General features: G+C 51.4%; 1 pseudogene; it reads left to right on the top strand.

The window, feature by feature from the left end:
- Nucleotides 1-6,416: 6,416 nt before the first annotated feature.
- On the top strand, nt 6,417-15,667 carry LOC144164834 (uncharacterized; annotated as a pseudogene).
- The last annotated feature ends 517 nt before the right edge of the window (nt 15,668-16,184 follow it).

Below are 16,184 nucleotides of genomic sequence, written 5' to 3'. Positions count from 1 at the left end.
GAAAATTCACACTTCCGTCCAAAGACGACGACGGTTGAACACCAGGGAAAGCCATGGAATGCCCGTATCAGTAAACCAATAGAGAGCCCAATCGGTATGCAGCAAACCGTCCCAATAAGAAACACGTCTTAGATGCGACTGCATCTCATTCACTCGCCTTGTCCCTCCATACGGCGTTGTTGTTGTCCGTCCACAACCCTCCCCATTCTGCTCGCAGCGCGAGCTGCGCTCTCCGCCGCTCACCCCCTCTCCTCTCCGATAGCGAACACTCTCTGGCGAGGGGCATTGGATTGGATTCGATTGGGCTGGCTTGGATTGGCTTGGATTGGATTGGATTAAAGTGGATTGTGTTGGATTGTGTTGCGTCATAGCCGCGCCACGTTGCGTCATAGCCGCAGTCGTTCCAGCACCGGCGTTCCGATTTCGGGCACGTGCATAGACTTGATCTTCGCTGCAAATTTCACGGTGGTCCCGTTACTTCACCATCCACTACCCGTACACTTCAGCGACCACAAGGCCGTCATCGTTAACGTTACGCCGCGTGTTAAATAAAGAATACATCATACGCGTTCCTCACACGTTTCACGCAATTAGAGAATCAACCCAACGGAAACACCAAGTGAACCCCCAAGATGCGTCGCATCTCCACAGGGTTCCCCTCGCGGGAAGGTGGGGTAATTTTTCACTTCTGGGTTGGCTCGTTCAGTTTTGAACAAGCTTCGCGTTCCCCCATTGTTGTCGTTTCGACAGGCGGGGACTTGATTCTTAGACGTTCGTGTGGGTTCCTCCGTTCGATGTCTGAGTGGGCCTCGCCCAACTACCTTGTACTATCGACCGAGATGTGCGCGAACGGAAGAGGAACAGAGAGGAGGAAGGCTGAGAAGTTTCTCCGTATCAATCCGGTAATGGGCGTTTCCAAATAGTATACAGTAAAATCTCGTTAATTCAAACTCTGTTAATTCGAACTTACAGTCAATACGAACTGACGCCCTGGTCCCGGCACAGCCCTGTATATTTCAATGGGTGAAAACTCCCGATAATTCGAACGCGTCGGTATCCAGAACGGTTAATTCGAACTTGGATCCACTGCTTTCCATCGCTCCTCGCAGAAGAAGTGGGCCCAGATTGACTACAATGTGTTTCAAATCCAAACCAAACCAAGTTTACTCGGGGTGCAAAACAACGAAACAGAAAAACGGTAGCCTAGCGCGCGCGCTGCTGCGACAGCTTATTTCGCTTCCGCAGCGGCCGATTACTTTTAATTTTGATTACTTCGACCCTGCCGTGGAAATAAACGTCTTTTCGAGCATAAACAGCGTCATTATTCGGGAAATCACCTGCCACAAACGTGTAGTAGCGCCTAATGCGGGACAGCGAGTCCAGAGGTGGCTCCTTTGTGTTCTGCCCGCGCTGTGTGACGAGACGTCCAATCATACTAGCGCCCGCCCGCTCATTCGAACTCCGCTTAATTGGAGCAATTCGTGGTCCCCTTCGAGTTCGAATTGGCGAGATTTTACTATAGCGGGAAGTAAGCTGACAGTGGTTCCCGGTACGATTTGGCGGGTGCGTGGTTATGCGTGCACTCTGCGACTCCTCGCCTGCCTTCCCTCGAACCGCCACAGCTCCCTGTTACGGCTGCCTGAACAGTGTTACGTTTTCCTAGCGTCCCACTGGGGTCGCATTAAGATATCTGGCTCTCGTGTTGTTGCCTTGCAGGTGGTCGTCGATGCGCCCTCCGGCGAGTGCGTGACTCCACGCTGACCCTGCTCTGCGACCTCCTGTCGCGCTTGTCTTTCTGAAGCTGCAGGCACTTCTTGACAAAAGGGGAGCACATTTATGCTGCCTGGCCACAGAGTTCCATGTTGAGCAATAAAAATGTTCGGCTTCTGGTTCCCTTGCCTATCTGTGTCACGCAAGCAAAAACACGCAACGGCGAATGAACGCAAATCGCGCTGTTTCCGAAACAATTAAAATGCCAACATTATGTATTTTACACGGCGCCTTCTGCTGGATGAGTCGCAAGCTCATTTTTCTGATGAAATAGAGACAGCAGCCTAAATTGACTGGAAGTCGGATGAACCCCATGCAGCCGAAAGTTTGAGTGACCGAAAATACCAGTGTGTCGCACCGAAAAAATACCGGGCCGGTTACGGTTCGGTTCCGGTTCGACTTAACCACGTAGCGAACCCTTTAGGTGAGTTTATTTAATGACGAAGTCATAAAAATGTTCTGTGGTTAAAACTACCATAAAAACAAAATACAGTTCTCATTCATTCGAAATGCTGCTTTCTCCCAATAAAAATTGTGCAATTTTAGAGCCAACAATAAGCAATCCGTCGAGGTATTAAGAAAAAACAGAGTGAGTAGTGATTAGTTGACATCCATTTTCCCGCCCCCCCCCCCCCCCCCGTTGTCTTGGGGACTAGATAAAACCATCGTCAAGAGCCACGAGCTCTATTTACGCCCGCATACTTATTTTTCTGTTGAAATTACAATCCGCTCTATGGAATTTATTATACCGCTGAGCGTTACGCTATAGAGTTAGGCCTGCGTACGCAGCGCGTTTCTTCCATACATAAGCAGACCACGTTTAAATACCAGCGGTGTTCTTTGTTCTCCTTTTACCATGTGTAGCATCAGAAAAAAAGTCCTACAGCAGTCACGTAAATGCTACCTATGCACTCGATCGTTGGGTCAATTGGATAATTTCTTATAACAGTTACCTTTTGGAAAGTGTTAGCTAAACTTCTGTTAAAGGTAAGCTTTAGTTAACGCTCCGTCACTGCATTGTTGTTCCGATCACTGGAATGCATTTTGAAATGGCTTGTTGCGGAGCGACCACCTCGTTGCGGTTGAGCCGCCAGGGAACGAAGCTGTGAGACCCCCCATCGAACCTCTTCAATGGCGATGACTGATTTACAATGACGACGAGAGTGTGACGGTATGTGCCAAAAGCTTCAGCTTCTACAAATCACAACATACTGCCGGCGACGAAATAGATGTGGAAAATAACATCAAAATCTGACCCAGCTCCTGCCACCGTAGTTCTAAGAATACACACAACATACACCAGGGTGGCTTAGACTAAATTGCCTTTTCGGTCCTTTTCCACGTTATATTTTTTGGTGGTAGGACTTCGACCTTCATCTTCCAATTGTTCGTGGAGATTGACAACTGGTTTCTTTGACCAGGACCTTCGAGTTGTATGGTTGTCCCGCTCAATCAATGCGCTGCCGTCTGACATCTGTTGAACGCACCGAGAAGAAATGACCTCACGCTGATGTTGATCTTCGAGAATACTTTTTTTCTGGACCTTTGAGAGTCGTGCGCACCCGAAATTCCTCTTGAGTGTCTTTTCCGTGATTGTGTGCCGTAAGCTGCGGCTCCAAAAGTCCACCGAGGGTTTCGTCATTGGTCGTGTTTATGCTCTTCTTAAGGCAGGCGTTACGAATGTCAGCGTTAGTGCGCGCTGTACGAAGCTCTTTCGTCTGAAGAACACCGATAATTACTTGCTGGCGGCTGGATGGTGGTGGTGGTGAAACTTTATTTCCAAAAAGGGTCCTGAAGGACACCTGACCGGTGTCAAGGTGCAGAGGGCATCTCCCACGTCGGGACGGGGGGCCCGAGACTCTCCGCCACTACGCGGGTCTTCTGGACAGCCCAGAGTTGATCGTTAAGTTCACTGCTCCTGAGAGCACTGCCCCACTTGACCTTATCCTCCAGATAGGAGGCTTGCGTAGCACAACCACACAACATATGATCCAAGTTCACACGCCCATCACACTTTGAACACGTAGCAGTTCCGTCGTAGTCCGAGTCGCTGTGGCTCATCCTCCAAGGATTGGCGTATGAGTCCGTTTGTAACATGCGGTGAGTGACTGACTGCGCCCTGTTGAGTCCTTTGTGTGGGAGCGGAAATTCCCGTCGATTTAAGTAAAAGTGCTTGGTGAGCTCGTTGTAGGTCTGAAGTTGATCCTTGAAAGCCCTTTGTGGAGACGGGGGTGGTTGGGAGGGTGCGCGGCTGATGAGTCCTCGCGCCGCCTCGTGTGCGGATTCATTGAAGTTCCGCTGTCCTCCCCCGAGGTCGCCCATGTGGGCTGGAAACCAGACTATCGAATGATTACTAATGTGTCTATCTTCCAATAACTTGGAGACTTTGGCATCAACCACTCCCCTGGCGAAGGCTCGAGTGGCCGCCCTAGAGTCGTTATAAATGACCTTATGTTGAGGATCGAGCAGAGAAAGTGCAATGGCCATTTGCTCAGCAACCTCCGGATTCTTGGTAAACACGGAAAGTGCGTTGCACATCCGTTCTTGAGCATCAATAACGGCTATCGAAAAGGCCTGTTTTTCATTTATCTGAGCAGCATCTACAAAAGCCGACTCCGTAGGGATCTCGAGAGCTGCGGCTAGAAGTGCCTTGGCTCGAGACAATCTTCTTCCTTGATTAAAGACAGGGTGGACGTTTCTGGGGAAAGGACGGACTACGATGGAGTCTCTGATTTCTCTGCTAAGCTGTTTAACACTCTCCTTATTCTGTTCGGTAAAGATTCCCCGAGTGACCAGAATGTCTCTTCCTGCTCTAGAGCCTGACAATCGACCTACCTGCGCAGTGTGCTGGGCTTCTGCGATTTCTGATAAAGATCTCGTGCTCTGTTTTGAGGCTGGACTTTGCAGCGTCTATCCGAGAGAGGTCTTGACCGCAACCAATCTTTGCACATCCGTGCTGCGTATTATTTTGCCACTCACGAACTTACACAGCTGGTCCGATCCTATGAGTAGGCTGATGTCTTTCTCGCCACATCCTCGCGGGACAGTCAGTTGGTCTGCCAGTCCATAACTTTGCCCCCGTAAGTTGGCTGCAAAAAAATTACACCATCTTCCCGTGGGAAACCCTGATGAGGATGCGAAGCGTCATGGGGGTTCCGTGTGGTTCTATTGCCGTTATGTTGAGTGATCTGGTGTTTAGTAGCGCCAGAGGGAATTCCGCGTCCGGGTGCACACCGGTGGCAAAGGCACGCAAGTACTGTTGTGTTACGGTGAGTAGGCGGTGGTTCTCGAGGCGCCGAAACTCGTCCATCATGTTCTTGTCGATGTTGTCTCTGTGGTAGAATCGGTAGTCTCCGTCAGCGTTGGTGAGGTAAAGGAGGTTGACGTTGGTGCACCGGCTGAGAGCAACGTACACGCCCTCCTCTTCGCAGCCTTGTCTTTTCCTTCTTCTTCTTCAGCGGTTCGCCTACGGGAAGATGACGACGGTGGTTGAACGCGTAGCTATCTCGTGATGGATTCTTTGGTTGGCCGATCCCTAGGGGAGTCCTGCCACAATCATCACCAGAGGAGCTGCGGACGGGGCACGGACGCGGGACATCCCCCCAAGCAAGAGATGCTTCACATCTAAAACGCATTCCATGTCGGTAGCAGGGATGTCGTGGCAGATTCTTAGCATGGCTATCACCTCGATGATGTGCTCGTTTGTATCAAACTGATACGTCATCATCATCATCACCAACAATCAAGGAATCATCATCATCAGGATTTTGCTGAGTGTAATAAAACCGGCTTCCGACTTGCCATGTCGTTCGTGGCTGGTGCTAACAGTATTATTCGCTCGGAAGCGATATAGCAGTGGCGACGAGGATCACGCTTGCGCAAGGCGAGTAGTCCCACGCAAGAATGAGTGCCGGGCGGCCACCGGAATTCACCGACGAAGAAGGTACGTGGCCTACGTACCGGGTTCGCCTGGAAGCCTACTTCGAAGCTCATAGCATCGAGGAGCCGACGAAGAAGCGAGCACTGCTCATAGCTTCGCTAACGAACAGTGCGGTGCGAGTGGGGTGACATATGTGGTTGGCACAGTCATAGTAGTTGGCAGCTCCGGACCATCCTTGTGCGGCAGAGATACAATCAAGGCGTTCAATGAAGTGGGAGTGGCAATGTGGTCTAATATGGTCGCGAGTGTGCAACCGGTCGAGGTAAGAGCGGCCAGAACGAAATTATAAAACTTGCTCAACGAGTACGCCGACGTGTTCGCTCCGGAGCTAGGCCTCTGCAAGGGACCACCGGGGACGTTTCAGCTGGAAGAAAACGCGTGTCCACTGTTTTACAAAGCCCACACGGTACCCTACGCCTTGAGGGATAGGATGTCGGACGCGCTAGACCAGCTGGTTGCCCAAGATGTCCTGGCACCGGTGAAAACTGCCGAATGTGCGACACCAGTGGTACCCGCTGTAAAGGCCGGTGGTTCCATTCGAGGGTGCGGAGACTTTCGCACGACAGTAAACACAGCAACGCTCATGGAACTTTACCCATTGCCTCGAGTGGATGACATCTTTGCCAAGCTAAACGGAGAAGTCTTCACGACCCTGGACTTACGGCAAGCTTACAACCAATTACCGTTGGATGAAGAAGCCAAGAAGATGACAGTCCTCAACACACACAAGGGCCTGTTTTGTTTTAACCGGCTGCCTTTTGGCGTATTTTCTGCTCCGGCCATATTCCAAACGCGCATGGATGGGCTTCTGGGCGATATTCCTGGCGTGCAAGTATACCTGGATGACATAATCATCGCGGAGAAAAGAAATGACTTGCCCAGGCTAAAACAGGTCAGACAGCGACTGCGGGAGTACGGTCTCCGACTTCGCAAAGGGAAGTGCAAGTTCCGGCAAGATGAAGTCACTTTCCTAGGTCATGGTATCGATGCTAAAGGCCTGCGGCCAAAGGATGACAACATGAAAGCTGTCATCGAAGCCCCAGCACCCACTTCGGTGAGTGAGCTGAAAGCCTTCCTAGGACTCGTAAACTGTTACGGCAAATTTCTGCCAAATCTTGCCATCGTGCTGGCCCCGCTATATGCCCTCTTAGCTAAAGGGACCAGGTGACAGTGGGAGCGGGAACAAGAGCGAGCACTCCAAACAGTTAATGAGGCAATTTCGGCTTCCAAGTTCCTTGCTCACTTCGACCCGGATAAGCCACTACGGCTCGAGTGTGATGCCCTCAATCAGCTCGTCCACAGTACCTCCAAGGCCGCATCTCCTGCATCGCCATGAAGATCCTCGGCCAGAACCCTCCGAAGAAAAGGGTGTCGATTGTCTGGACACGAGCTCACGCTTCCCTCTGCGGTAATGTCTTTGCTCACGAGACTGCTCGAGGTCTAACCAGCCGAGCGCCGCGAGAAAGTTGGCTAGAGACAACGATCCCCGTAACTTCATACCAGGAGGTGACCCAATTCTACAGGCTCACCAGGCTTATGCTACCCGCTGGCCACCCCTCCCTCAGCAAGGCAGAGGAGCGCTCCTGGCGTCTCCTCTAAACCAACACGTTCCCCCACCCGACCAAACTCCACTTATTCTGGCCAACAATATACTACTCACAGTGCCAATTCTGCAACGCGGCCTGCACGATATATCATATGGTGTGGGAGTGCCAACTTAACCCCTCACTTTCCACGATATCTAATCCCTCGATTGAGCGGTGGGAGGAAGTGCTGGCCAGCTCTAGCCTCGAAGAGCAGCTTCGGTTGATCCACCGGGCTGAAGCGGCTGGACGCTCATACGGGGTCATAAACTGAGGAAACCGCCCGCTTGACTCCTCCGATTAAATAAAGTTTATTCTCTCTCTCCAATGTGACGCGTCACCTGCAGGCATTGGGGCTGTTTTGTCGCACCGTGTCAACGGTGTTGACTACCCCATCGGATTCCGGTCCCGGACACTTACAAAGGCCGAGCGCAAATACTCCCAGTTGGAAAAAGAAGCGCTGGCTTTTGCCTTCGGCGTCGCTCGGTTTAAGGACTACTTCATGGACACCGATTTGTGTTAGTAACAGACCACAAACCTCTTACTGGCTTATTCAATCCAAGTATGGCGATTCCACCGATGGCTGCCGCTAGAATCCAGCGTTGGGCCTCATTTCTGCGATATTATGACTATACATTGCAGTATCGCAAGGGCAGTGAACATTCTAATACCGACGCCCTCATTCGTCTGCCACTGCCCGTCACGGAGGGGCGGGACGACTGCCCCGACCCATGCGTTTTGTATACCCAAGGACTGGAGGAAACGGCGATATGCGCTCGCGACGTGGTACAACTGACTAATCAAGACGCCATCCTCCAGCAGGTCAAAAAGTGGATTGCAGAGGGATGGCCGTCTTTCCTACCGCAGGGTCACGAGCAACTCCGTCCGTACTTGAACCGGAGAACAGAGCTTACCGCAAGCGACAATTTGGTGTATTGGGGACACCGCATTGTTCTGCCAATGGCTGTGTCAAAACGCATGTTGCATCTGCTGCATGAGACACACACCGGGATGACATCCATGAAAAGCATTGCCCGAACCCTGTTTTGGTACCCGGGTCTGGATAGTGACATAGAACGGCTCGTCAAATCATGCTGTACATTTGCGCAGGTCTCGGCAATGCTACAAGCCCAGATACCTTTGGCGTGGCCGGACACCGGCGAAAGATGGAGCCGAATACATGCAGACTGCCAGTCCGATAGACGGCCAGATGGTATTGGTTGTGATAGACGCCAAAACAAAATGGATGGAAGTCGTTCCTATGAAAGTTGCAACAACGCTATCAACGGTTGATGCGCTAAGTCAATGATTGTACATTTTGGCCTTCCAAAAAAGGTCGTTTCATATAACGGACCGCAATTAGTGAGCGCTATCTTTTGCGAGTTTATGGCACGAAACAGCGTGCAACATCTCACAACTGCCCCGTATCACTCACAGTCCAATGGATCAGCTGAAAGAGCAGTCCGTACCCTCAAAAAAGGGCTAAGAAAACCTTGGAATGGACCTGAAAACACGAATAGAGAGTTTTAGCATGTCGTTACCGTGTTTAAGTTACCGTTTACCGTGTTTGCGGGAGTCGACTGCGCAGTGCAAGAGTTACCGCGAACGGTAACTTACCGGCACAGGCTTGACCGTCGCCAGCGGCTTCCGGTAACACGGTAACGATATGCTAAAACTGCCTAATATCTCGGTTTCTGTTCCGATATCGCCGAACGCCTACCAAGGATGGCAAGTAACCTGCGGAGCTGTTACTGAGATATCAGATAAGAACCAAAATGGACTGCATCACACCGGACAAGGACAGGGCAGAAATGCAACCGAGAGCGAGAAAGACTAAATTTAAAGGGACAATGAAGTGAACTTGTCAAGCTCCCGGTTTTGCTTGCACTGCGTAGACTGGCTCAAATTACCACACTTTTCATCGTTTATCCGGTTGATAAGTCGGTAATTATTTTATAAAGCGGGGAAGAAGAAAAACTACCATGCACGGACTGTGGCGGCCGCACAGACCGCGCTGTGACGACAGGAGGAGATGCACCCTGATTGCACGATGTACAAGGTTAGCATTCAAACAAGTTTCGGTATCGGTTCGGTAAAACAACATGCTTCACATCCGATTGCATCGTTGGATTGGCATTCTCGATATCTGAGTAATCGTAGTACCGCGTTTCTGCCATAATGTCGGTAGTAAAATGCCTTAGATCGGCCTCCCAGGACGGCTTCGAATCGTAGAAATCCCTAGCCGAGGTCTACGCAGTGGATGAACGCCCTCCGCGTAACCGCAGACGCTCAAACGCCATGCGCTTTTCCCACATATTCGGAGCTTGCCTCACTCATGCCTGTATAGTAAAAAGCGTGTTCGCACCAGCCCAAGAGTCTGCGGATTCTGGTCTGTGCCCACTGCCCGCAAGTAGTCGGTGCTTGCGGCAACAGCACGCCAAGTAGAACTGGCTAGCGCGTCAGTGTCAGCCTGCGCGGGTTCTGCGAACTCGCTCGTGGAGCTGTGAACGTTACGACCCAAAAATGGTGAACTCAGTTTTGAAAACATCGACTGCAAACGAAAAAATCAACTTACAAAAAAAGCATGTATCCTCGAGGAACTTGCGACTTGCAAAACAACAATCCTAGCGCTTGAGACCACTCGGCCACGAGCCAGCGCTGCCGAGGCAGGATATATAAGGTATATAACGTACAGCCACTTTACACTTTTATTTATTTATAGCACTTTAAGTACCTTAGGTGACTATTTGTTGTATAGCGCTCGTGCAGTAAGCTTCCCCCCAAATTCTACAATATCTCACGTCTAGACGGAAAAGCGTTCGCAGATGTGTGGTCGTTCTGCTGACCGCTGTGCTTGTTCACCCAGCGCAAAAAAGTGCTTCCTGCTCACTAGTTTTGCGCTGTGCGGTAAAAGTTTCAGTTAATTTCATTTCCCTAGTACCTATATTGACTTCGCTCACTCTTCTGCCGCCTTCAAGAGGCCTTAGATTTTCCTTCCTACTCGCGTACCAGTCAGCGAAGCGTCGCATGTGCACTTGTGCGGTGCTTGTGTGGAGCGACCCGGACTCGGAGCTTGATACAGTGTACAAACTAATGAAGTAAAGAAAGGCACATTCTTCCATTCGCAAACGTGTTGTGGCTTAGTTTCAACAGAGCGAGCGAATTGCGACGACCCGACGGCGGCCGACGGGCTAAACGCTCGGCCGACTGACTCTGTTCCATTGAACCTAATTGCCTTAACTGCTCAGAGGCTTACTGCAATCTTAAACACATGCTCTGGCAATGCCCTACTCTACGTACGGCCACGGACTACAGCACCGAGCACGAATGGACGAGCGCTATCTCGAGCAACGATCCGCACAAGCAACTCATGGCTGTCCAGAGAGCCTGCGAGAGGGCGGAAGACCAAGGTCTCTCACCCCTGCGCGGGTGTTGCCAGCGACTACCTGACGAAGACCCTTAGAGGTCATCCAGGATAGTCCCTCATGACCTTTAATAAAGCAAAGTGTGGTATTGGGCTAGTTGGTGATTCATCTTAACAATACAGCGCGACAGAAACAAAGACTTAAGCGAGGCACACAGGACGAGCGCTGTTAAACACATGCTCTGGCAATGTCAGCGCTCGTCCTATGTGCCTCGCTTAAGTCTTTGTTTCTGTCACGCTGTATTGTTAAGATGAACCTTTAATAAAGTTCTTTGTCTGTCTGTCTGTCTGTCTGTCTGTCTGTCTGTCTGTCTGTCTGTCTGTCTGTCTGTCTGTCTGTCTGTCTGTCTGTCGGAAGGTCGGCGAGCCGTGCAGTAGCGCAGCCAATTGCCAGCTCATCTCCTCCTGACATCACACGAAAACGCTACAGAAAATGGGCGAGGGTACAGAGAGGAGGACAGCATTTTCGAATTGATTTTTCTACTAAATAAATTCGCGTAAACGCGCTCAGAGTGGTCGAAACATGGCCTAGAGACTCCGGACTACAATTTGCGGTAGTAATACCGCAATGTTTACGAATCACTTCAGTGGCCCTTTAATGCCGGTGACCCCGTCTGGATGCGAAGTTTTGGGTCACGTCGAAGGTGGATTCCCGGAGTTGTGCACAGTCACCAGGGCTCCCGGATGGTTACGGTTGACTTGGGACAGGGACTTCAGCGACGGCATTTGGACCAGTTGAGAAGTCGGGCAGAAGAACAAGACTGCCGCTCGGAAGAAGTAACCAAGCGGGAACCCGCCGCCGAGAGTACACCGTCCTTATCGCAGAATGCTTCGACCTCATCTCCCGGTACTACGACCTCATTGCACGATAGCCCGGAAGCAGCCGAGGCGGGAGCTCACCCGCCAACTTTGCGAAAATCGACAAGGCTCCGACGGCCCCCTGACTGCTACGGCTTTTCTCCTGAATGCTTTAGCTATTAAGGGGGCAAGAGATGATACGCCATCATCATCATCACCAACACTCAAGGAATAATCATCATCGAGATTTTTCTGAGTGGAATAAAACCGGCTTCCATCTTGCCATGTTCGTGGCTGGTGCTCTCAGTATCATTCGCTCGGAAGCGATATAGCACAAACTGGCTCCGTAGACGAACCTCTACGACCTTGCAATTCCTCACACTAGGAGGAGCATCGGACGCGAAAGTGTTCACGGCGAGGCATGTCTCTCTAATGACTTTCAGTCCCAACCTCGCGGCACCCTCACCACTGCAAAAACATGGAAGCTCCTCCGATTCTTGATCAACTCCTCAGTTACCAAAACAGAGTCCCATCACAACATGGCTAAAATCACACACCAATTTCCTGGAGACATGGAAGACCTGCTCACAGCCCTCAAGAACAGGTATCTCCAGACACAGCCAACAGAACCTCTACCACCATATTCAGGAGCACCAAACCCGGCGCTTGACGAAGACATCCAACTGCACGAAGTGACCGCAGCCATACAGACTTTGAGAAGACACACAGCTCCAGGAATGGATCACATTTCTAATAGGATGCTTGTTAACCTTGACGACCCGTCGCTCTTGGAGCTTACCAATTACTTCAATAATATCTGGAAGGAAGGAACAATACCTGAGGACTGGAAGACCGCGGGTTCGGCTGATCCCGAAACCAGGAAAACCACCCAGTATAGAGAACCTCCGGCCCATATCTCTTACTTCGTGCATAGGAAAACTCCTGGAGCCTGTCATCCTCAAAAGACTTCAATCCTTCCTCGAAGACACGGGAAAACTGCCCCCAGAAATGGTGGGTTTCCGACCCCATTTATCAACGCAGGATATACTGCTCCAGCTCAAAGAAGACGCAATGAGACCCGCAACTCGTAACTCCCCGACGGCTATATTGGCACTGGATTTAAAGGGCGCTTTCGATAATGTAAAACACACGGCCATCCTGGAGAAGCTGAACACCCTGGACTGCGGAGTCAAGATCTGCCAGTATGTCAAGTCTTTCCTCACAGATCGCAAAGCCATACTCAAAGTAGGGGACCACACCACGGACCCCTTTCCAATAGGAGGACGTGGAACTCCCCAGGGGGCTGTACTATCTCCCCTCCTCTTTAACATTGCTCTCATAGGACTCCCTGCACTACTTAATTCTATTCAGGGTATAAATCATGGTCTCTACGCGGACGACATTACCATCTGGTCCACCACGGGTTCAGTGGGAGCAATGGAGGAGCGCCTACAGGAAGCAGCGGACGTAGTAAATGGCTACGCAAGGTCATGCGGGCTGAGCTGCGCCCCTCAAAAATGCGAACTATTGCTCGTGTCTCCAACTAAACAGAAAGCTTCAGGGACACCCACCATCGCCATACACATAGATGGGCACATTATCCCCCCTGCTCAAAGCATCAAGATACTGGGCGTCACCTTTCAGGCGGACAAGAAAAATATCATAACAATCAACAAGCTCAAGACCATGACCGAGCAAGTCACACACATGCTCAAGCGCATAACTAAGCCAAGGGGCATGGGTGAATCCGATACACTCCGACTCGTGCAGGCGTTCGTCATCTCGCGGATCACTTACGCAATACCCTATGCTCTGCTCTCAACAACGGAATTGAAGAAACTGGACACCATTATACGAAAAGCCTACAAGCAGGCTCTGAGCCTACCAGTCAGCACCTCGACAAACTGCTTCGTCTCGGACTCAACAATACAGCTGATGAACTCATAGAGGCACATCTATCCCATCAGAGGGCACGATTAGGCACTACAGAAACCGGCAGATCCATCCTTTCGAGACTTGGACTATCGATTCCGCTTCAACACCCAACACCCCAAGTCACAGACATCCCGCACGATATCAGGCGCCACATTACAGTACCTGTGCTACCGCGTAACATGCACCCAGTGCATCACGCCGACCGCAGAGAAGCAAGAGCCCGTGCTATCTCAAAGCGGTATGGAAGCCATCCTGCCGTGGCGTACACGGACGCGGCCCTCTAACCCGGAAGGCGGGCCTCAGTAGCAACAGTTATTATAGGCCAAAAGCACCGCACCAGCGTATCACTGGACCGAGCCAACCCTCTACTCGCCGAGGAAGCGGCCATTGCCTTAGCGCTTACCCAAACTCAGGTTGAGACCGTAATTACTGACTCTCAACAGGCTTGTCGCAACTTTTCCAGCGGGATAATACACAAAATTGCACTTAAAATACTTCAACAGAAGCCACTAAGAAGACCTGCCAAGATAATCTGGGCGCCTGCGCACATTGGACTCTCAGGGAACGAGATTGCCCATCTCACAGCTCGAGAATTGACCGGCCGAGCACCTGAAGAAGAAGATCTGCGTCCGCTTCCTCCAGTCTCGTTTCATGAGATTACAACGCACTATCGGCTCCAAAGACAAACGTACGCCCCACCGCACAAACAACTACCCAAGGGTCACGATAGAATACTTCGTGCCCTGCAAACTAATACTCACCCCCACCCTAGCAGAAACCACCACATAGCCCCCACCCTGTATCCCCGTTTGTGCCACTTCTGCGGGGAGTTTGGAACACTTTTTCACATGGTCGGCGGCTGTACACAAAGCCCACTTGACCCGCCCAATCCCTTCCACACCTATGAGCTTTGGGAGAGCGCCTTGGCCAGCTCTTCCCTCGACGTCCAGCGCAAGTTGGTGGAGAGGGCAGAAGACGCGGCCCGTGCCAATGGACTCCTGGAATGAGGAGAGAGAGAGATGAAACTTTATTAGGCAGCTCAAGTCCGAGCCGCGGAGTTATCAGTCCACGGAGGAATGGAATGAGGAGGCCACCCTAAGGACTCTTTAATAAGAAACAATAAACATGTTTAGTCTCTCTCTCTCTCTCTCTCTCTCTCTCTCTCTCTCTCTCTCTCTCTCTCTCCCAACCTCGCTACGAGATCAACTTTGATGAACGTGCGCTGACTGCCTCCATCGAAAATGCCTCTGACACAGGACGTCTCGTTGGTGCCGACGATACAGCAACGGAAGGTCTGTAAATTCACGTTCTCGTCAAGTTGGCAGCTTGTAACGGCGGTCGATTGCGCACAGTTCTCTTTGATTTCCTTTGCAGCATCAGAGCCTTTTGTGTCCAACTTGTCGCTCCGCCTCGCTTGAAAATCTGGATCGCACATCACTGAAGCATGCCTGCCTTGACAGGTCTCGCATACCAACTTTTGCCGGCACTCGTTTGCACAGTGGCCCACTATACTGCATCGGTAGCATCCCTTAGCGCTAGCTAGTCGTTTCTTCTTTTCTGCGATTGTCAATGTAGCACTGCATGCCTCAGTCGCATGTTTCTTAGACCTGCACATGAAACACGTGCTGGGGTTTTTCTTCGTTTCTTGAGATGCATGCATAACTGATGACGAGGGCGCGTGCTTCTTGCGGTAACCGCGGCCGTAGGAGGAGGACGTCACTGTAACACAATGCTTTCTTGCTTCAAGCTCTGTCTGTATGTATCTAAAAAGCTGCTCGAGTTTCTGGCAAGACGTTATGATTGCCTCCACTGAAGCAGAAGGTGCCGCTCCCTGCCCTGCGTATCACCTTGAAGACATGCGTGGCGATGGAATGCCAGGACTATTTCATTCGGGAACGCCTCCAGCAAAACGTCGCACAGCATTGCCGAGAAGTTGCTAGTGGGGACGTCCAGGACGTTGAGGCAGCGGACATACAGCTCAACGCAGTCGTAAAGCCCGCGCAGCTCCCTCTCCTCCGAGAGAGACGTCACGTGCTGTAGCTCGCGGAGGTTTCTAAAAAGCCGCTGTATATTACGGCTCTTGTCACCGAACCTGTCCTTCAGCAGCTGAACGGCACACTCATTGCAGGCCTCCATTGTTGGTAGCCCGGCAATGGCCGATGCTGCTTCACCTTCCAGGTAGTTTCGGAGATAGGGAAACTTGTCGGTGGTGGTTAGAGCCTGGTTGGTGTGGGCTGCGCCGTTGAATTGCTCTCAAAACGACGTCCATCTACACACGTCCCCATATAAAGGCGTGATGGTGATCACTGGTAGACGAGCTCCGGTGATCTGGGATGGAACCGTCGTTGGGGCATGTGGCGTATTAATCACAGCCGAGGGGGCAGCCTGCACCGTGCTGCGGACGCTTAGGTCCTCCAGCCGGAACTGATGTCGAGTAAGTCTCGAGCGTCTGATCGTTGTAGTGCGCTGCAGACTCGTACTCCTTTGCGAGCTTCTCGACCGGGGTCGCGTCCTCGACCTGCGCGTCGATCTTGCGAAGCTCCTCGCAGCTGGCCATGAGCTTGTCCATCACCTTTTGGAGGGCAGCCACTGTCGATGTGCGCTGTCGCCTCGTTTAATATCTTTGACGCTTTCAGCCGGTCCATCGTTGAGTGAAAATTTCCGGCTTAGCCGCTCTGGAGTCAGTTGGCGCGGTTCCGAGGAGGAAGAAGTTGCTTTGGCGACCGTTTCCTGA

The sequence above is a fragment of the Haemaphysalis longicornis genome, unplaced genomic scaffold (assembly GCF_048455015.1).
Source record: "Haemaphysalis longicornis isolate Haplotype H1 unplaced genomic scaffold, Haemaphysalis longicornis Haplotype H1 scaffold_14, whole genome shotgun sequence".
NCBI lineage: Eukaryota > Metazoa > Arthropoda > Arachnida > Ixodida > Ixodidae > Haemaphysalis > Haemaphysalis longicornis.
This window is presented reverse-complemented; position numbering and strand designations above follow the sequence as displayed.